Source organism: Erpetoichthys calabaricus, chromosome 1 (genome assembly GCF_900747795.2).
Source record: "Erpetoichthys calabaricus chromosome 1, fErpCal1.3, whole genome shotgun sequence".
In the NCBI taxonomy this organism is placed as follows: Eukaryota; Metazoa; Chordata; class Cladistia; order Polypteriformes; family Polypteridae; genus Erpetoichthys; species Erpetoichthys calabaricus.
Genome location: NC_041394.2, coordinates 203,985,902 through 204,008,016, shown reverse-complemented (window position 1 = coordinate 204,008,016; position 22,115 = coordinate 203,985,902). Strand labels below are relative to the sequence as shown.

Genomic DNA, 22,115 nt, shown 5'->3' with positions numbered 1-22,115 from the left:
GTTCCCATGAGGAGGAAAATCTGTGCTCAGCACCTTTAAGTAAAATGATATTCCTGTCCCTCTGAATATGGTTTCATTAAATGGATGAAAGGATATACTTGATTGTATTGAAACATTTTTAAGTGCTTATCACACAAAATACCATGTGAAATTGTGTGAAAAAACAGATAATTTTTTTTATTGATATCTGTAAGAGAAATTGATGCTTTTTACCTCATAGGTTCATACATAAGCTGTCCACTGTACTGAAAAATGTGAAAGAAAGCAAAAGGTCATTTAATCAGCTTCAGTTTTTTCTGGCTGCTCATTCTGTTCCAGGTCTCTTTTGCACCATAGAATTTACTTTTTTTTATTTGAGAGTGCATTGATTCAAAGCATTAGCATTCCATGTGTGTTGTGTAGGACACTGTTTAGTTTCTTCTCTCAAGTTACAGCATTTTCATTTGGTCAGCTGAAAAGCTAGAAGTATCTCTTTCAGAATGCAAAATGAGGAAAGATAAAAGGAAGAGATTTGCAATGTCCGTAAAATTAGTAAAGCTTGTGGAAGTAAACAAGTTTTGCATTTATCATTTTAAAATCATATCCATGGGTAGGTGCTCTGTAAGGTTCCTGGATTTAGACTAATTAAATTTAATACTCCGAGTATTGCATGGGGTCTTATAAAAAAAAACTTCAGAATACTTAATAGAAGAAAATTACACTTCTGGTACAGTGGTACTGTATATACTGTGGGTTTTTAAACCTCAGACAAGTGTTGAATGATCTTTTATATTTTGGATTATTTGCATATAGGTTATCTATCTAAGTAGGAAGAGACATTTGGTTGGGTACTAGTGCATAGTACACTTGCACACATACCTGCACTCACTCATACAGTTGCAATTTTGAGCTTGCAGTAAACCTAATATGCACATCATTGTGATGTGGGAGAAAAATCTGAATAAACAAACACGGGAGGAGCATGCAAACTATTGGCTGTGGCACTAACAACGACTCCAAAAATTCAGTTCACAGTGTAAGGTCTGTTTTTGTGTTCTTGTGATTCTGCCTCTGGAATTTAATAAATGCATCAATTTCTGTTAAATTCCCACAATAATTTCGTTTTATACATTAACCAGTGACTTTAAAAGTACTGTGTATGAATGTACACTAATTTGCCAGCTGTAATGTTAATTTTCTGCTTTACTAAAATCTTCCATTCTTCATGATCATTCTTTTTTATCATCTTATGGGACTTGTTTTACTCCTGTCATTCTTTGTAAATATCCAGCAATAACGATTTATTTTGTGGATCAATCATTTATTATAAAGGACACCTTTTAGTTACGTTAGATCTAATTTGTTCAGTTTGAAGTTAGGTTCAATTTCTGATTTATATGTGCAGCACAGTAGTAAATAAACATTTAACTACAGTATCATTTAATTTTTATCCCAGTAATCAGTGAATGCAGAAAAAATAACCAGGTCATACAACATATTTTTGCACTTGTTTCTAGCTCATGTTTTGGGTAAAATTAATAGAAAAAACAACAATTTAAGTTTGCTGTAGCATCTCATGTGCAGTCAGAGTGGCATAGTGGTCAAGGCTTTGGACTTCAGAGGTTGTGGGTTCAGATCCTGCTACTGACACTGTGTGACCATGAACAAGTCACTTTTCCTGCCTGTGCTCCACTTGAAAACAAAAAAAAATGTCACCAATTGTATCTGAAATGCTGTAAGTTTCTTTAGATAAAGGTGTCAGCCAAACAGTAAGTAATAATAATATTCTTGAATACTATAGCTCATTTTCACAGCTGAATACTGACCTTAGTTTAGGCAAAAATCACTTTTGCTACAGCAATCAATCCAAAAGAGACATGCGAAGCCTCTGCAACTGTTATCATTTTAAACCTAGAAACTCATAAGACATCTTAGGCATAAATCTTGGAAAAAGTGTAAGACCTAAAACCTTAAAAAGAAAGTGGGTAACTACTACAGACTGTATGCATTTTTTGTTTAATTTTAAGTAATTGACAAATTTCAAAATGCAAACAATAACTCTAGAGGTCTTCAAAAATCAATATATATGTATTTAGAATTTTGAAAAACCTCAGAAAATGAATTCACAAAAAATAAACAGAAAAAACAACAAAATAAACAATGAAATATAATGAAGCCCACAATCAAAAATACAAAATCCTTAACACAGGAACAATGAGTCAAACCAGATAACCAAAAAGTTAGAAAATGAAACCAAACACAAATACACATTAGAAAAGTGAATCACAAAGGGAGCCAAACATTAAAAAGAAAGGTAATGCTATCTAATACCTCAGGCCAGAGTTGAAGCAATCAGGTGAAATGTATACGGCTCCTTTGGGTTATACCTAAAGGCCCTAATTGCACACTACCGACAAAAGGGATTTTGTCAGAACTACAAAAATTACAGCAAATGTAATTAAAGTATAAACTAGAGAGTCAGGGAAAATGACAAAGTTCCCAAAACACTAAAATCATTACATAATACAAATATAGTCCTAACAGCAACATGTTTGTTTGACAACAAGACCTCTTAACAGGTTGGATTAATTAATCTTAATTAATTAATAAATTATTATTATTATTAATTAATTAATCTTAATTTATTATTGTAATTGTGTTATTGATAATAATATTCAAGAAAGTTAAAGAAACTCCCTGAAAATCATTGTACATTTTAACATATGCACATATGGAAATCTGACCCTTTGTTCAGTCCTGTCAGTGGATTGTCCTGTCACATCCTGGTCATTTTGAACTCCTAATCATTCCCTGTCACTTTTTAAGTAACTATCTCTCTCGCCCCTTCATCACTTAATTGTTAATATGTGGTGAGGGTACTGTTGCAAGAACGGCACCATCGCATCATCCAGGTGGATGCTACACATTGATGGTAATTGAACTGGGTTCCCTCTGTCTGCGTAGAATGTTTTGAGTAGACTGGAAAGCGCTATATACATGTAAATTATTATTATAACTGAATACAATACTACTATATTGAATGATGAGACACTTGTTTCCACTAATTTAAAAAAAATATAGAATGGATTAAATCAAAAGATCTAATGATCAGGCATAAAAGACTGCCATTTTGTCTCATAGAGTTAAGCTTTCAACTTTAACTGCAGTCACATTAAAAAGGAATAAAATGCTATATTTCACACTATAGAAATGCAATACTTAATGATTGTTCTATATTTTGTAATTTCTTTTTTTGTTCTTATTATTATGACCTAAATATCAGGATAGTATGGTGTTGTGGGTCCCTGGCAAATCCCACCCCTAACTGTGGTATACCATTTTTCAGTTGCTGTCTCAGTCATACTTTTAATAATTTGTATCCCATACAATAAACAAGTCAGCAGAATTTACTTAAGCTACAAGGCGTGGTAATTGAGATTGGATAGTTGGCTGGAAAGAGGTTACAGAGATAGTATGGCACATGGTAAGACTAGGTCACATAAGAGACCTGCATGCAGGAAAAAGTATCACACTGGCAGCAGGAGAGATCCTGCAAATACTTTTGTGGAAGCACATGAGCTGCTACAGTACTGTATACCTTGTGTGTGTTGCATACCCTCTAAAGGTGCCTTTAGCAGTGCTACTGACATGACTGAGAAAAAATACCAACCTATATGCAAGCATTTAATGCTCCCCTAAGAAAATAGGGAATAAACAAACCCATTTTTGGCAGGGACATCTGTGTAACTCCTTAAAGAAGACAACAGTAAAGCCAGGGAGAAAAGTCCAGGCAATCCATTCTGATCATTATAGGACAAACTGTTGAAGAGGTTAAAGTAGGAGATAGTAATGCTGAGGAGTACAAAAGGGTCCAGTAGAGGGAGTTCTAACCTGCTATCATAGGGCTATGCTGGAAATGAACCTGGGAGTGTTAAATGTTGCCTCCAAAGCTGTGGTTAATTGAATGCAGAACCAGAATGAGAGTTGAGCATACACACAGCTGAACCAGAGGAAGAAAATTCAATGTATGGAGAAAGAGAAATAAAGATGGGAAGAGAAAAAGAAAATACTTTTAGGTGTTACTTTGTGTTGGGCAAGCTACCCCATCTGATAGACTGGGGTTTATAAACTGTTTAGGCAAGTCAAGAGGGCCAGTAAAGTTTAGTTTACCTTTCAGTTTATTTGTATCATGTACTCAATGTGTTCACCCTTGTTTGTATTTAATTATTGCTTTACAAATACGTTTTTACCTTTTTGTCCCCTTAGTGTTTTAAGGGACTAGAGAAGAAAGTTTCTGTGATTCTTATCACATAGTTTGTTTCAGGCTCTTGTGTAACCATGTGCTTTTTGTTTTTTCAGACTGAGTATGCTTTCCTACCATCTTTCTCTACAGGCATGACTTCAATTATTTATTTGAAAAAATGTTTTGGATTTATTTTTTTAATTTTCCAATCGACTATGAGCATAACGTCCTGAAATAATTGAATTCTCTGAACCTGTTTATCTTCTGTTTCTATTGCAGACATGATATATTTTAGTTTGCTGACAGGAATGTTATAAAATAATCTGGTGAACTGAAAAGGCATTTAAAGTTTGAATTTAACTTAATCATCTCCATTCCTTCAGTAACTTAATATTTTCTTCTTGTGATGCCCTGGTGCCCACAGTCTGGTATCTTCTTGTACCCAGTGCATCTCTCTCACTCTTGCCTCACTCCCACACACCCATCAGGTCTTGACAAGACAAGGCACTGAGAAGTGTGGTCACCCAGCCACCTCTTCCAGTCACCACTGGGATACCCAAGTCCGGCTCCATTGTCATATTCTGCCACATTAGTCGATTTTCTTTTTAATTTTCTTGATTGTAATTCATGTCTGAGATTGCTGAAAGGTCATTTTTCTAACTACAATGCACTCCACCAGCAGCATTTTTTATGAATTTATTTTCCAGAATGCCTACAGTTATTCAGAAGTGTATAAAGATGGTTTAATTTTTTAGAGCATTTATAGTGCCTCATAAGGAAAAGAAATATGTTAGTTGACTAAATCATGATATATAACGTGTTCCATTGTTTCATATCTTAGAGGACAGGAGGATGTATGAATTGTCACTTTTCTGCATTAAACAATATTTTAGAGAAAAGATATTTGACACTAAGATTGCATTACCGCATGTGTTCTCCAGTAGTTGCACAATTGTCATAAGAAATACTTTACTGCAGTGTCAAATTCACTTCTTCAATGTACAGATTTATTGGAACATCACTGGTGTTAAATCCAAATAAAAATTAAAGTTATTCTCTATTTGTCAACTTTTGCTTACAGAAGAAATGATTTTTATATAGTCTGATAAAATATTCTTTAATTTAAGTCACCCTTAAAAATGAGATGTCAAAGAAATCTGTTCCCTAGTTTAAAGGCACAAGGATGAGGTGCTGCCAGATAATATCTACAGCTGTCAGACACTGTTCTCATTGTCCTTCATTAGTGTTCCTACCAATCCTGGGTTTAGTTTTTGCTTACACCCACATAGTCTCTAGGAACCTGCTTATCTGCCTCACTCAAGAAATAATGAAGGAGACAAACTGTAAAGAATAGTCTGATTTAAAAAGAAAAAAATAAGTTTAAGTGTAAACTAAAATCAAGTTAAATAATCTAAAACCCTGTCACTGTATGAAGCAATTATTGAATCAATTAGTGACTGTCAGATATACTGGATGATGAAAGGTAAAGATCCATCCATCCATCCATTTTACAACCTGCTGAATCCGAACACAGGGTCACAGGGGTCTGCTGGAGCCAATCCCAGCCAACACAGGGCACAAGGCAGGAACCAATCCCGGGCAGGGTGCCAACCCACCGCAGGAAAGGTAAAGATCTCTCTCTGAAATGCCTATGGCTTCTTATTGATCTGACAAGGACTGGAGAGAAACTCGCATGTAATTGTGGCACCCATTTCACAAGCAGAAACCATGTCCATGTCCTGTAGCCACTAGTATATTGACATTAATATGAAGTTTTTTCTTCTCTAGTGTAGTCATAGTATTAACAGTGGGCAATTCAGCTTTGCCTTTCACTTCTTCCTCTTTACCAGAAGTTCGAGATCCCTTCAGTTAAGAGGTTTAATCAATGAGTGTTTTTCATTGCTCCATGTGAGAGCTCGCAACATACAGAGGTACAAGATCCCCCTGTGTGTTGTCCTCTCAGTCTGGATCCACTCATCTTAAACCTTACATCTGTTGTGTGTGTTACTCCACTTCCTTCCCCAACAGGACAGCATGAGGAGCAATCGAAGGAGATTAACCTTTTCAGTTTAGGCAAATGAAAGTTAAAAAGTATCATGGCTGAATCATTCAGAATTATGAATCGAATAAGTATGATGGATCCCTGCTTTTATTTTTAACTTTTTTATTTTTAACACAGAACACATATGGTTAATTTTGCACAGACATTAGAAAGTTTTTGTTCACTTATAGAACATAGACACATTCAAAAAGTGTTTAAGTAGTGTGGTAGACAGTAGAACATAACAAATCTTCATAAAAAACACATTAATATTTAATGATATACAGAGATGTAAGCTTTTAAATCTCTGTTGACAATAAATGGTAACAACCACTAACCAACAAACTGTCAATAAAAGTAAGCAACATTACATATATTGGAAGCTCATACTTACATTTTCTCTGTATTTATTACTAGTCACATAAAAATTATCTTCCCAAAATGGAGTGCAAGATCTTTGTAAATACAGTATCTATAAACTTGGGTAATGAAGTGGTCCAGGTTAAACAAAAGCAAATCTAATTATAAGAGCCAAATAAGTTCAAAATCCAAAGTCAAAAACTTAGTAACTGAAGCAAATGCAGCAAAATGGTCAGAGGATGACAGTACTTAATTTACTTAATTATATTTATATAGCACTTTTCTCATTACTCAAAGCTTTTTACATAGATAGCAAGGAACCACTTCAACCACCAACAATGTGTAGCACTCACCTGGATGATCTGATGGCAGCCATTCTTACGCCAGTATGCTCACCACACATTACCTGTTAGGTGGTGAAGAAGTGAGAGAGAGATCCAATTAGAGACAGGGTATGATTAGTGAGCCATAATGAATGAAGCTGTGGTTGGCAATTTATCTAGAACATTAGGATAAACCCTACTCTTTTTTTGAAATATTCCCAGGGATCTTTAATGACCACAGAGAGTCAGGACCATGGTTTATGTCTCATCCGAAGGATGGCACTATACTTACAGCACTGTGTCCCCATCACTGCATTAAGGTATTGGGATCCACACACAGACCACAGGTCCTCCAGCAGCAACCATAGATTTTCCTATATAGTCTCCTGTCCACGTACTGGCCTGGCCTGACCACACTTAGCTTCAGGTGAATGACCTGATCTGAAGTGCAGGTGGTAGATGGGATTAGAGAGGGGTAGTGTTATGGTAGTATATAAGTTTATGTATTTTGTTGTTTTTGTTGTTATGTATTTTCTATTATTTTGATATTTACTCATATTTAAAGATACTGAATAATTTTTATTTTCCTTGTGGATGAAGTACCTAGAGGCTGGACGGCCTGTCAGTTTCCATTGAGGAACTGCGCACAGCCCTATGGCTAATGGTGAGGAGAATATAGATAAGAGGAAAAAGCTCTGTATATGGTGAAGTCACAAATGGAGTTCAACAAAGATTTATAGTAGGACATTTAAGTTTTGTAATTTATTTTAATGGTATAAATTTTGGTGTTGTTTGTAAATACTAAAAGTGGAAGAAAGAATGATGTTCTTTAGTCAGCATTTGATTATGTCAGGTTTTGAATTTCCTCGTTTGGTCCTTGACACTGCTGTCTTTTGCATGGATTACATAGTAATGTGTCTCTCAACTCTCATTATATCTGTTGTTTCTGTAATTGTAAGATTTTCATAAATTCAAGTTATAATGTGCCAGTCAAGTAGTTTTAACCATTTTGTGTTGTACAACATACATAAACAAAATTTGAAACATGATGATTAATTGTCTGATAATAATAATAAATAATAATAATGCATTTTATTTATAGGGGCACTTTACATTAGGAGTAAATCTCAAAGTGCAACATAAAAACATTAAACAAAGGCAAGGCAAGATAAAAACACAGAATAAAACAACAATAATTATAGCATTCTTGTTAATAAGCTTTCCTAAATAGAAAAGTCTTTAGCTATTTTTTAAAACAGCCCACAATCTGCTGTGTTCTCAGGCTGTCTGGTAGGGCATTCCAGAGCCGGTCTCCCATTGTATGAAGTTTGGTCACAGGGGGGCGAAGGCAGTAGGTATTTGTAAAACGGAGGTTTCTTGTAGTGGATTGTAATATAAGGAGTTCTTTGAGATATTGTGGAGCATTTACATGGATACATTGGTGAGTAAAAAAACAGAGTTTGTATTCGATACGAAGATGGATAGGGAGCCAATGAAATGACTGAAGGATTGGTGAGATATGTTCATATTTCTGCACCCTCATCAGGATTCTTGCAACACTATTTTGAATTTGTTGGAGCTTTTGAAGGCTCTTGTTGGGTATCCTGATGAGGAGTGCATTACAATAATCCAGTCTGGATGAGACAAAGGCATGAACCAGCTTTTCAGCATCACAGAGGGAGAGGTAGGGATGGAGTTTCGCTATGTTTTGGAGATGAAGGAATGCAATTTTACAAAGGTGATGGATATGTATATCAAATCACAGATGGGAGTCTAACTTGACACCCAGATTTGTAACAGAAGGGTAGAGGGTAATGGTATGGTCAGAAAAGGAAATACAATTTACAGAGGAACGTAGTTGATGGGGAGGTGCCAATTAAAAGAGCTTCAGTTTTGGTGCTGTTCAGTTTGAGGAAGTTCTTGGACATCCAGGCCTCAATCTCATCCAAGCAAGAGGAAAAAGTTGATGGAGGTGTAAGAGAAGTCGAATCCAGTCTGACATAGAGCTGTGTATCATCGGTATAGCAATGAAATGAAACTCCATGCTTGCGGATGATGTGACCCAGGGGTAGTATATAGATATTAAAGAGGGTTGGCCCAAGGACTGATCCTTGTGGGACTCCACAGGTGACAGTGTGGGTATACTGCCACATACTCAGTCCTGTCTGTAAGATAGGACTTGAACCACTCAAAAGCAATGCCAGAAAGTCCAATTGTATAGTCAAGAGGATGAAGGAGAATATCATGATCTACCATATCAAATGCAGCTGTAAGGTCCAGGAGGATAAGGAGTGATGGAGAGCCCTGGTCAGCAGCCATCAGGAGGTCATTGGTGACTCTGACCAGGGCTGTCTCTGTGCTGTGAGAAGTTCGGAAACCAGACTGAAATTTTTCAAACCGACTGAATTTTTTAAGTTGAAGGTATTTCTTCACAAAGATGGTATATATGCATTTACCACACAAAATTGTGTTCCAAAATCCAATGTTTCCAATAAATGTAAAAAAAATCTTGCTTCTGTAGAGGGAAAGAATATAGTGATCAAAGTGTGCCCTTTTCAGTTGTTACTGCCTAATTGTGTACAGAACAGAGACCACAATTTACATCAGGACTTCAACATTCAGTATTTTTAATTGCGCATGGGTTCACCTTGTAAAGTCATCACCATCGTACTGGCCCTTAAAGATGCGGCGCAATAAAATGCACAGGCTCCTTTTAAAATGGCAGAATCTCACAACAATTATTTGATTTTTACATTTTTATCTTCTTCAAAAAACCACATGCATTAAAACTGCAATATATGTGCAATCTCAAGACATAGATCAATTTTGGTTTGAAATGTGGATGTATTTGGTAAGTTTTACCAAATGCTATGTCTTTAATTTAATTTAATATCTTATTTTGAATTGTGAAATAACTATTTTAATAGGTTTGTTTTTCTCTGACTTTTTCCTAGCATTGATTGATAAAATTTTATCTCAAAACATCTTTCACTTTTCCTTAAAATTACAGTGTACAGTGTAAAGTTACAGTGAAATTATGATTTTTTTTAAATTATTTTTATATTTGTTATATCCACTCTCTCTGGAATTCAGTTTAGCATTAACATATCTGGTGGTACCAGCAAAGGCCACTGATACTATGCCTTGTTTGTCTGCTGTACCTGTGTAGGCAAACAAGACCTAGTATGAACATATGTTTAAAAATTTATATGAAAAGTTGGACTTTGGAGAACCATTTTGTGTGGCAAATGCATATATACTATTTTTATGAAGACATAACTTTGACTTGATAAATACCAAACTTATCCTTAAACTTGTGCCTTCTTTGCAACTTGAATAACTCAATTTGATTCCTTCATACAATAAACTTTCAATATGCAAAAGGTATACTTTTGCATTGCTGATTCCATAATTAAATTGACCATATTCTGTCTTAAATAAAATAAGTATTCTTGCTACTGAAAGTTACAATATTCCTTTCTCTGTTATTTCTTTTTAATAATCTATAATGAAGTTTATATATATGTTATTTGGCTTTCTCTGTTATTTCTTTTTAATATTCTATAATGAAGTTTACATATATGTTATTTGGCTATTAACTCAAACCATTGTTCTTTAAAGAAACAATCAATGATTTGAATTTAATGCTCTTTTTTCTGTTACATATTCTTTAAAGGAGATTCTATAGTATTTGGAAATTAATCTTAAAGAAATCAAGCATTATTTCTTTTAGACATCTCTAAAGGAGTTAAGAGGCATCATAACATAGCAGTTTATATCATTAGATGTAAAGGTTTAGGCCATCTTTTTATACTTTAATAATCATAGACGAATCAATGACAATTACATCAACTTAAATCAAATTCTACCACTTAATGTAAATAAAACAATTGCATATTTGTCGGCACTTTGCAAATTTGTTTACTTAATGGAATAAAAAGTAGAGTACTTATTATTTGTAGGTTTTTAAGAATTTTTTAGGGACACCGCTGCTCATTCAGGAATTAAAGCATGTGACAAAACAAAGATTCAGTAAACATGAGTGATGCCTGAAATGATATAATAATATTAAAATAATGTCTCCTAAAATTTTTGCATAAAACACTATTAATTCTTTATAAAGAAAATGATTTGCACATAATAACTTAGCATCATGCATTTAAAGAATGGAAGAAAGTTAATTGCCAATAATCTATTGCAAGGCTTATGCTGGCTTTAGTTTTATTTGGGATATACAGTAAACCTACGTTTGGAGTCTCAAAGTTATAACTGGGCTGAGCCTGGGTAATGGAATATACTTTTGCTTGGGGCATGTAATAGTATATCAAATTTTTTTTTTTTGCTTTACAGGTGACCTGTGAACACCAGAAGGCATTTTAGTAACTAATCGCCATGTCAAAAGTGAAGTGCAACTGAAGACAAGGTTAGAATTTTCTGTATTTAATATATATATATATATTATATACTGTATATATAATATATATTATACTGTATTACTGTATAAATATACTTATGTTTATGTTGTATCTATTTCTCTGTAATTCAGTTAAACATTAACATTTCTGGTGGTACCAGCAAAGGCCACCCATCCTATGTCTGTAATTTAGTATCTTATTTTGAATTGTGAAATAACTATTTTAAATTATTCATTTTTATCTGACATTTTCCTAGTATTGATTAATAAAATTGTGTCTTGGAACAATCAGAAATGTTTCCTTAAAATTACATCATATGGTGTAAATTTGCAGTAAAAGGATTTCATGGTATTTTAGATTAGAGCCTTATTATAACTGATTAATTAAGATACAAATGCTGGAAAGTGTTTTTGTGTAATAGTAGCATTTATGTAAACATTGCATATATTGAAAACCATTCCAGACAGGTTGCACATACAGTTTACTTGTTTACTTATTTTTTTTGTTTATAGTGTTGCATGGCACTGACAAATTGTCCTTTATTTAAGATCAACTAGTGAATCAGTGCTGGGAATTGAGTTTTTAGTCAAGCCCCTTGAGCCATGAATGATATTGCCTTTAGTACAGTATGTGGACCACCACTGACGGTTTGTTTCTGATCCATTGCTCTGAGTTATAGTACTTAGGATTAAAATTATGTCTACTGGTTTACTGATATAAAGTTGCCTTTCTTCTTTATAACAAAATTCTACATGAGTGAGGATCTTTCACTACATTAGGTTTCTTTGACTAGCTGATGGAAAAGTGGTCCTGGTAATTTTAAAAAGTCGAAAGAACGTCTACTTCTGCAGCATATCTAGGTAAATTATTTTAAAGTGTAAACTGTAATTTAACTGGGCATTTACAATTTGTGCTTTGCTTAGGATCAAACAGTGAGTCAGGGTTGGAGATTGAACCTTTATAATTTTCACTCAAGCCCTTTGGGCCATGAATGATACCACTTGTAAATCTGTGCCCAGAAGACAACATATGGAATTGTCCCAAAGGATTTGTTTCAGTTCCATCACTCTGAATTACAGTACTTAAAATTCTGTGGTTGTGTGACATAAAAATTGCCTTCCTCTTCAATATCCAAAATTGTCATACAGTTAGACTTGTTTGACTAGCGAATGAAAAAAGGGGGCCTGTGCCAATTGTTTTAGACTGTCATAACTAACATAAATTACTTTCATCCAATCGACAACTTTGAACATTATACTGTATGCTCTCAGACATACTGTACAGATAACTAATACTTGACAGACTTACACTGATGGAAGAGGCACCTTATATTGAACACTCTAATATCTTATCAGTCAGTTAAAACATGCTAATGATATTCTGGGTGGTCTAATGATTCCATTTGTCTTAAGGAGCAACTTAATCACAATGAGGATAAAGCTGTGTCTGTCCCTTTTTGTTTTAAAATACACAGTCTTGTCTCCTTTCCCATAGCGCCTGTTTACATAGTGTTTATGGTCCTCTGCAATCTTGGATGCTTTCTTTTCTGCTTGTAAGTCAAACAACACCTGACCCTACACTTTTCATCCTCAGCATATTCTTCCTATGCTCTGACAAACAACTACAGTATATCTCGACAAGAAAAGGTCAGTTTATGCTCTATATGGCACGAGCAGTAGTTCTGTGGGATTCTGGAGGATATGTCAATCCTCCACAGACTGCAAGGCAGATAGAAAAATTTAGGGGCATCAATATGGCCAAAAATGTATCATTTTTTTTAATAAAAAATTATCATGGTTATGGTATATATCAAAGTATAATTTTAAGTGCATGTACCTTTCAGACTGAATCCATTTTAGGTGCTTCTGTTTGCCAAATGTATAGGCTAACAGTGGGTAGTTCTACTGTGATGTTTCTTTCAATATCGAACATTTTAATCAACTAAAGAAGCAGTAATTATAAGAAGAAGAAACAACTTGTATTTATATAGCACCTGACTCATTCTCAAAACGCTTCATAGAATTTCAGAAGGAACAACAGGGAAAAAGCAAAAATAAGATCAATACAACATTGTATCTATATATATAAAATCCCTATGTGCGTCCAGGTGTCCGTGTGTGGGTGTCTTCTGGTGAAGTGCGCATGCGCGGGGCACGGTGCGATGCGTGATATTACTGTCAGAGAAAGTTAGAGGCATTTACGGAAATACAAACCAGTATTACTGCGAGAGGAAATTAAAGGCACACAATACAGTGACGCATATTACAGCCACATACAAGCCAGTATTACTGTCAGAGGAGATTAAAGGCATATTACCAATGTGCACGCCTGTATTACCGCCAGAGAAAATTAAAGGTATATTACGGACGTACGGACGTATATTACAGACGTACAAGCCAGCGGACGTACAAAACGGTATCCTTCAATAAGGGCGCACACAAAAAAGCGAGCCTCAAAAGGACGACCTCAATTGGGCACACAATAAAGGCGCGCGTAAATAAAGATCTGCACCTGTTGCTCTTCACATATTCCAGAGCCATTTGAACTAAATTATCTACGCGCCCTTATTGAATAGAGCCGTACAAGACAGTATTACGGTCACAGAAAATTAAAGACACACAATATATGGCAGCAGCTCACGAAGAACGGTCAGCTCAGCAAGTAAACATCAACAAAAGAAAGGCTGAAAGAAAGAAAAATATGACCAACAAAAAGAATGAGGTCAAAGTCCCTTGCCATTTAATATAGACTGTTCCTACATGTTTATGCACTACTGCACTAGCGCCCGTTATTGTAACGGGCTAAATGACTAGTATAAAATAATCTCGGCATGAAACACCTAATGAAGATAAATACTAGAAACACAAAACTCTGAATTAGAATAACAGACCATAAACCACAATAAAATACAGCAATACAAATGCTACATAACAGAATCTGTGATACAAATGCATAACATTCTGAGCACCTGGACAAAGAGGTAAACTGAAAGATATGATCAGAATGTCAGCATAAGTTAAATGTCTTTCTGAACACATTTTTTAAAAGAATGATTTGAGTCAGTTGATGAAATTAATTTATAATCAATATATCTTTATTGTGCAACATAAAAAAGAATAACTGAACAAAAAATAAACATATATTGAACATACCATTAAAAAGACACAGAATCTGTGAAAATGTTTACTGTATAGTTTATATAGTAAAAAAAAGATCGACAGTAAAAAATTGATATTAAAAGCTATTCTTCCCAATTGTTTTGTTTTCCCATTGAACAAAAAACAAGTAAGCCTAACTAGACTTTAGTACTGCCCTTCAAAACATCTTTATGAACACTGAGAAAAAAATATATAAAAAGAAAACAAATAAACCATCTCCATGGTTTGTTTTTCATGACCATACAAGGCTGATGGCACCATCATACAGTACAACATGCTAGGCTTTGGCACACAGCGCACAGCACACTTCTAGGAGTGTCAATCTCTGTTATACCTTCTACATAGCTGACTGCTAAGCAGTTGTTTTTCATGTGCTTCATACAGTTAGTGAAAAAGGAGAAGACAACCGGCACAATCACTTTACACTGTGGAGCTCAGGTCACACAGCAGATGTATGAGTTTTAACATTTTTTGACAAACTGCCACTACTTTGTCAATCTTAGCTTTTGTCCAAGTACTCCGATTTTGTCCCACAATCCAGTGACGTGTTTTAGATTAATTGGTGATTTTAAATTAGCACCATGTTAGTGTGCATGAGTAGGCCCTGAGATATCCTGGTACTCAGTTCTAAACTGGTTGATGCCTTGTGCACACTGTGGCTATAATAGGGTCCCATCCCTTATGACACGGAATTGAAAAATGTTATGGTAGTACCTTCCCTTGAGAATGAAATTCTTGGAATTAATAAAGTATCTATCTATCTATCGAAATTATTTAAAAATGTGCAAAAAATATAAAAGTTCTTCCCATTTTATTTTTCTTTTAATAATGCAGGTTTCACTGTTCACCTTGAAGAATAATACTGGACTTGCTGTAGGAATGCTTTTTTAGCAATTTTCAAAATAAGTACTGTAAAATCTATGCAAAGTTTTATCGGATTGTGTAAGTGATGAGCGAACTTTGCTAAATTCACTTCATCTCGAGTTCAGTGAAAATGCTGAAATGTTTGGGAATTTTGGTGCACTGAAGTCAATGGGAAAGAGAAACTGAACTAGATGTGAGTGGATTATAATGATGCCATGTTTTTTTAATTGCCCCTGGAGGCTAGGAAAGTGTCCCCCAGCTATGCTGAACCAATTATTGTGTCTAAAAATGTGACCTGAGCTGTGAGGCAGCAGTGCTAACTAACCACTGTAGCACTGTGCCTCCCTGAGATAAAATTATACTCCAAGTCCAAAATACTTCTAGTCCTTTATCTCTCTTTATGTCTTCTGAGCTCCTGTCATTATGACTGACTAACATCCACAGAGCCTGTGACATAAGGGATCGGCATTATATACTGGGGGGGCTGATCTTGCGGCAACCTTATCTTATCATGTTTAATCCAGTAATGAAGATACAATGTCCAATTAATATGTACAGAACAATTAAGTGTTTTCATAATATTCTTATTATGGTCAGCTAATGTACCCCTTAAATGCCGGTAGAACAAATTGGGTAGTTATATTCTCATTTAATGTTGGCTGCAATAGCTCTGTGATGTTACGCTGGCCTCACAAAGTATCAGTGAGTGCAGGGGGAAAAACGTTTGCCTAAGCCAGCCATATGGCGAATTTTCGTGAAAAAGTCCTGAACAAAGTCACTGGTCCACACAACGGATTTGCTGTGAATAATGATTTGGTGGATATGTGATTGTGACCAAAGATAAATACAGAGTTCCTTTACACAAGGGTTTAAAACACAGTTTCTTTAACTCTATGTTTTTTTAAAGGCGTCTTGTTCCTGCTGTCATTGTATAGTGTTTGAAATTCCTACAAGTCTGGTAGGAACTTTTTGTTTTGAGCAAAATCTAGAAATAATTTGGATCAGAGAAAGAGTGAGTGTGAGTTAGTATTCCTCAATTCCATTTCTTTCATGTGTTTCAAATATTACATGAAAAGAACAACTTTTTCTTGGAATAAATAGCTCTACTCTTTGCTTAACTGGTGGCTGATTTTTTATTTGTCTCTTTTTATAAGCTGATAGCTAACAAAAAAAGGAATTAATTTTAGCTTACTGTTTTTTATGACTAATTTACAAGCCCAATTGTCATAAACCCACATAATTTTTTTCCCTCTAAATTCTATTGAAATTACCAACCCTTCCATTTTGTGTTAATGCAGACAGAAGCCCTGTTTGTCAGATCCTTGGTATGTCATTTTCAGCGTCTAGTAGTCGGCCTATATTTAGTCCAATGATATGAATTGTTGCTTATCTCTCCCTTTGTTGCAGTTCTTAAAATTCCATACCATGTGGTAAAATGCAGAAGTTCAGCATGACCCACTTGATTTAAATTGTGCATTTATATATAATAACACCTGTAATTCTGTTGAGTCTTTCAAAATGCTTTTTCTCATTGCCTAAAGGATGTAAATGTTTCATAAACGTGGCTTTCTGAATTTACTTTTTTAAAATAACTGCTTTTATTTTTTTATGTGATGTTATATTTTTCTAAATAGTTCCCTGGTGTTTATTTTCTGTCCCTTTACAGTGTAATAAGACATGAGACCATCATGAGACCATTCTGGCTGCTCTGCCCTTTAAGGTTAATGTACTTCTTGGCTAGCCAGTAAATAAGATATCATCTTCAACTGGGCATAGATACTCTAAAAACTAGCTGGCTTGCCACCTGCACAGGAAAGATAAATTGAACCTGACATGAAAAGTGAAGTTGAGTCAGCAATTTTTCTAGTTTGTAATAATCAGTGTTACTGTAAAGGTTAATTCAATGATGTAAATTAATTCTTTTCTAACAGGTCTTTTTTTGCATCAAGGCAATTAGGAATGTATTCTTTTCTTTATTATTTTTTTTTAATGTACCTGTCTTTTAAGAAAGATAAAGGTCACAGTGGTAACAGAACATCAGAGATACCCTGAATTCATACTGTGAAGTAAAAAACGTATTGATGATAAAAGCATTCTGAACCAGAACTTTGATGATTAAATAAAAAAAAGACTGACTATAACACATTTTGATGACCAGACGTTTTACTAAACATTACAAAACAGAGAGTTTGATGGATATTGCCTTACTGTATGGTAGTAATGAATAGAACATTTATCTCATTATGTGATTTAATATTTGTTTAATATTTTCCATATTATTTGGAATAATTTTAAATCAAGCCATTAATAAACTAATAGTAGGAGCTATTTTTTCACTGTGATGCATACAATTTGAGGACAAAATCTTTTTTATAAAATTAACAAAATAACAAAACAATGCCTTTTAAAGTGTTTTTACAATTGTTTGAAGATCTGGAGACATTAAACAAAGCTCAGTTTGTTAATAGCATTAAATAAAAACATGTACTTTGCCATTCAGCGAGTACCGGTACCTATTATGAATACATACCTAAGGTTAGAACATTACAGCAAGCTTAATGAGAACAGAGCATTCAGCCCAGCAAGCTTGCTAGTCCTTTTAACCTGGAGTTGAGATTTAAAGGTCCCTAAAGTTCTGGGGCCTCATTTAGAAAACTTTGCATGGATTTGAACAAATAAGCCAGATTTATGAAACCTGGCATACACACATTTCTACACTATTAATAAGTAACACCTTGTAAATATGCATACATGAACGCTTCTCAAACAGCACCCAGAAACATCCCAATATAGAGCGTGCTAATCAACTTCATACATATGCATTCACAGTACTCAGACTATCATAAGCTGGTAGAACAGCTTCTCCTTTCTGACCCGCCATCAGGCTGTTCTTTGCAACTGAGAGCACCAAATCATGTGCAACATTGTAGCACTTCTCCTCTGTGCTCCAGGGGTCCAGGAAAAGGTGTAAGGAACCATTGTCTGAATGGATAGACACTATCACCAGCCACATGTAATGACATGGTTGCTGTTACAAAAAATAGTACAAGCCATATGAAACACTGAGGGTTCAGCCAGCTACCTTAGCAATAAGCCAGCTGCCACATACAGCACCATTACGTCTACCAAAGCTACTTTGCCTCAAAATAAATGAATCACAGATTGACCTAGGCCACTGAGACACAATGTTTGCCAGTCACATCTTTGGATGACTTGTAAATTAAAGGAATGTAACTGCTTTTGGTGAACGAAAGCTGCTTCATTCTTGCTAGGTAGCATTACAGCAATATGAGTGCAGTAAAGAACTTCAATTACATTAGGAGAGCTGGACGCTGCTGCAAATTGCCTTTGTAATTTTATTTTCAAAACATGTTTTGTGTTGTGTATTTTCTTTTTTTTTGTACATAGTTCCTCACCAGGTGGCTAATGGCTTCCAGCACAGTGGACATGGTGGAGTAAGGCTTAGATACTGTTGACCAGTTCCTTGAGAAGCGACCACAGGTAGCTGATATGAACTGACAAAGGAAAAAAAAATCTTCAGCGAAAATGTGTAGCATTGGTCCCTTAAAAGGGAACTAAAATGCAGTCTGTGTAACATATTCAGTATTTTTGAAGGGTAATATATTTGTCACGTTAATGCACGCATAATAACGGTTGAGTGATATAAATTATGTGTGCAAGTTGTCACTTAACTGGTTTGGCTGTATTTCCCCTGCTTGATCAAGTGTGTTGTCATTTTCCCGTTTCTCTAAAATGCATGGGAAGAGGCTCAAAATGTGCGTATGCAAGCTAAATGAGCACCCTGATCTCTTCTACACTACTTGGTAACTTATTCCATGAGTCTATTGTTCTTTGTGTGAAGAAAAAAATTCCTAATGTTTGTGCGAAATGTTCACTCAAAAAGTATGAAAATTTGTTGGTAATACCTGAGGTCTGTCAGCTGTAGTGATGACTACTGAGATCCATTCATCTGCTATGGAAAAAGCAGGGAGAGAATGATAAGCTTTTGTAAGTAGGCCAGTGTTGAGAACACTGGTACATTTCCACCAATTAAGGTGAATCCTGTTTAGAGGAATAAAAGTCCCATTTCTGTTTAAGTCCTTTCTTTGTATTGCCCTGTTTGGCAAACAAGACCAAGCAATATTGAAGTAATCCAGGGTAGTGCTCTGTGGAGGTAGGGTAAGAGGCTGTGATTGTACATTTACAGGTCAAGCATTAGTTCCTGTTCTGTGTTGCAAGTGACAGAATATTTTCCTGGGGTTTAGCAGGTTTCTTTTACACGGTGAAGGTCTAGATTGAGCACAAATTTCAGTTCTGTTTAGAAATATTTAATTAGAAATGTAGCCTTATGCTATTGCTAAATTCTGTCATGGAAATGCTCCTAAAGAGTTGTTGACTGCATTTCAAAAATATATCCTTTTTGTTTTTATTCCAAGAGGGCTACCTTTCACAGACAGTCAATTGTAGACTGCCTTACACCCTCCAGCTGAGGGAGGGATCAAAATCTTGGGTCTCTTAGATTAGACAATTTGGTGTTGTAATTGGTCACATAAACTCTGTCACTATAGTATCTGTACTGGTACTGTATCTGGAAGGTTGTTGGTTCAAATCTTGTTACTGCCAGAAGAGGTCGCACCTCTACATGATGATCACATTTTTCAACCCTTTTCTTCCTACACAGTATTTAATCTTTAGAACATGCCCTGGAATAAAACACTTAGAGAACTGTATATAGATAATGTTTTGCATCTTATGAATAATTATGAGATGCTTCATGAGTTGCACTTCTGAAGGAACTTACCAGTCAACTAGCTTTGAAAGGGCTGCACAAATCTAACTCATTAACAATATGGCTAAGGCTGGCTACCGCAGCTTTAATACAGAATCTTAGCACCTAAAGCACCTTAGGGGCGCTTATAAACACACTTTAGTCACTTAAAAGCCACATCTTATCCACATCCTGATTGAAAATATACAAATGAAATATTATGTGTCTTATTTAATACACTCATCTTCATTCCACCTACAATTAAATGAAGTCACTAGAAAGAATTCATGCATTCCATGCATTCATTGAATCCCCATTCATAATTGTGCAGAAAACAAGCATATTACTTTATGAAAAAATGCATAAGTGACAGAGTCCTGCCTAGACAGATGTGTTTATGCATTATTTTATGAAAGAATTATGGGCTAACAGAGGTTTGTTTTTGTCTAGGATTTGAGGATGCCAGAGTTTTTGTTTTGGCATAAGTGTTATGTGATGGTTATTATCTACTGCCAATTCCTTTGCCTTTTTCATTTTGTAATGAGTGACAATTTGATGTTTGAGACTTTATTTAAATTCACATTTAATAGCATAAAGAGCATTTTGTATATGTAAAGAATAATCTGAACTCTTAATCAAAATAAAGACAAAGAGGTGACTATTTTTCCAAGCACAATGGGTATAATTTACAGTGAAAAAGCTAAGTAGCTACTCTCCTTCACAATCAGTCAATCAGTTTATGTAGTCAAACAATGAATGTCTCATCAGCAGAAGTGACTGTCATTTGATAAGACAATAGATCAATTATCATCAAAATGTACATAAAAATAAAATAAGGGCAGAAAGAACATTTTGGCTGTTACATATGTTGAAGGACCTTTGCTTAAATATCATATTCAATATATTTTTATTTTAACTGTTATGTTTATTTTTATTGCCGTTCTAATTCCAAAATGGGTGCTTGGCACAAACTCTTGATTAAACTGTGATAGTGGATTTTGTTAAAAAGGCATTGTGCAGAGATTCACTACAGATTGATAAAGGGCATCTCTCTCTCTGCTCCTAAAATATCAAGTAATTTTAGACTTTGGCTTAATACAAGATGTGCCATTATTGTTATCTTTTTTAATTTAGATTACAAATTGCCCTTTGCTGCAAAATTATGTTACATTTACTGTTGCTTTGCAATGAGGGTGCAATTCATTAACAAAATTACATGTTTATCATCTTTAATACTAAGAATTGCTTTTGTCCTTGTACTCGCATATTTATATTTGACAGTTATTAAAAATATTTGTTGTGGACAGTGGTACTTCTGTATTAAGGGCCCAGCGGGGAACAGACCCACCAGATGTTGTGCAAAATAAGTATTAAACTTTCTTCAGTAATGAAAATTAGCATTAAAATAGTTGTATCTACCCTCAGACTTTTTTTATATAGTATACTCACAGTTATTTCTAGAAAAATATTGCTTGCGGTATTGTCTTTGTACCGGTGCGTCAGGCCTGTTTCCAAATGAAGGGGCTAGTTTTGTTGGTAGTATTCTAGGTTAACTGTTAGGAGTGTGCACAAATACACTCTTAACTTTCCAATTTAGCAAAGGTACTTCAAGGTTAGAGCACCCTTATTCTTGGCATTAAAGTGAAGACCACCTTTTTTGTTTCGTGCCTTTTACAGTCAAGTTTAAGTAGAGCAAGCCAGTGAGAAGGTATGAAAAGTCCAGCAAACACCTTTCCTCACAATGGTTAGTACAGCTCCTGGACATCTCCAGAGCCACAGAGTCTTATTTTCGAATTGCTCAGTGTGAAGAGTTTACATATTATTTTTGAATTATTGTGGCTTTTTTTTTTTTTTTAATCTTAAGCATCCCAATGTTTGTTTGATATTTTTTGGGGGGAATGGCGAATAGTGGGTCAACTTTCACATTTCAGTAGTCATTATTAAAATTAGTTAAATTAATGTTA

The 22,115-nt window shown here is 34.9% G+C and overlaps 1 protein-coding gene across 1 annotated transcript in view; it reads left to right on the top strand.

The window, feature by feature from the left end:
* The window catches only part of cntn1b (contactin 1b), a 356,136-nt gene that overhangs the window by 40,098 nt on the left and 293,923 nt on the right, over positions 1-22,115 (top strand). Inside the window, exon 2 of the mRNA XM_028810951.2 lies at positions 11,297-11,369. The gene's annotated coding sequence lies outside the window, so the exon portion shown is untranslated. The remainder of the gene's footprint in view (positions 1-11,296; positions 11,370-22,115) is intronic.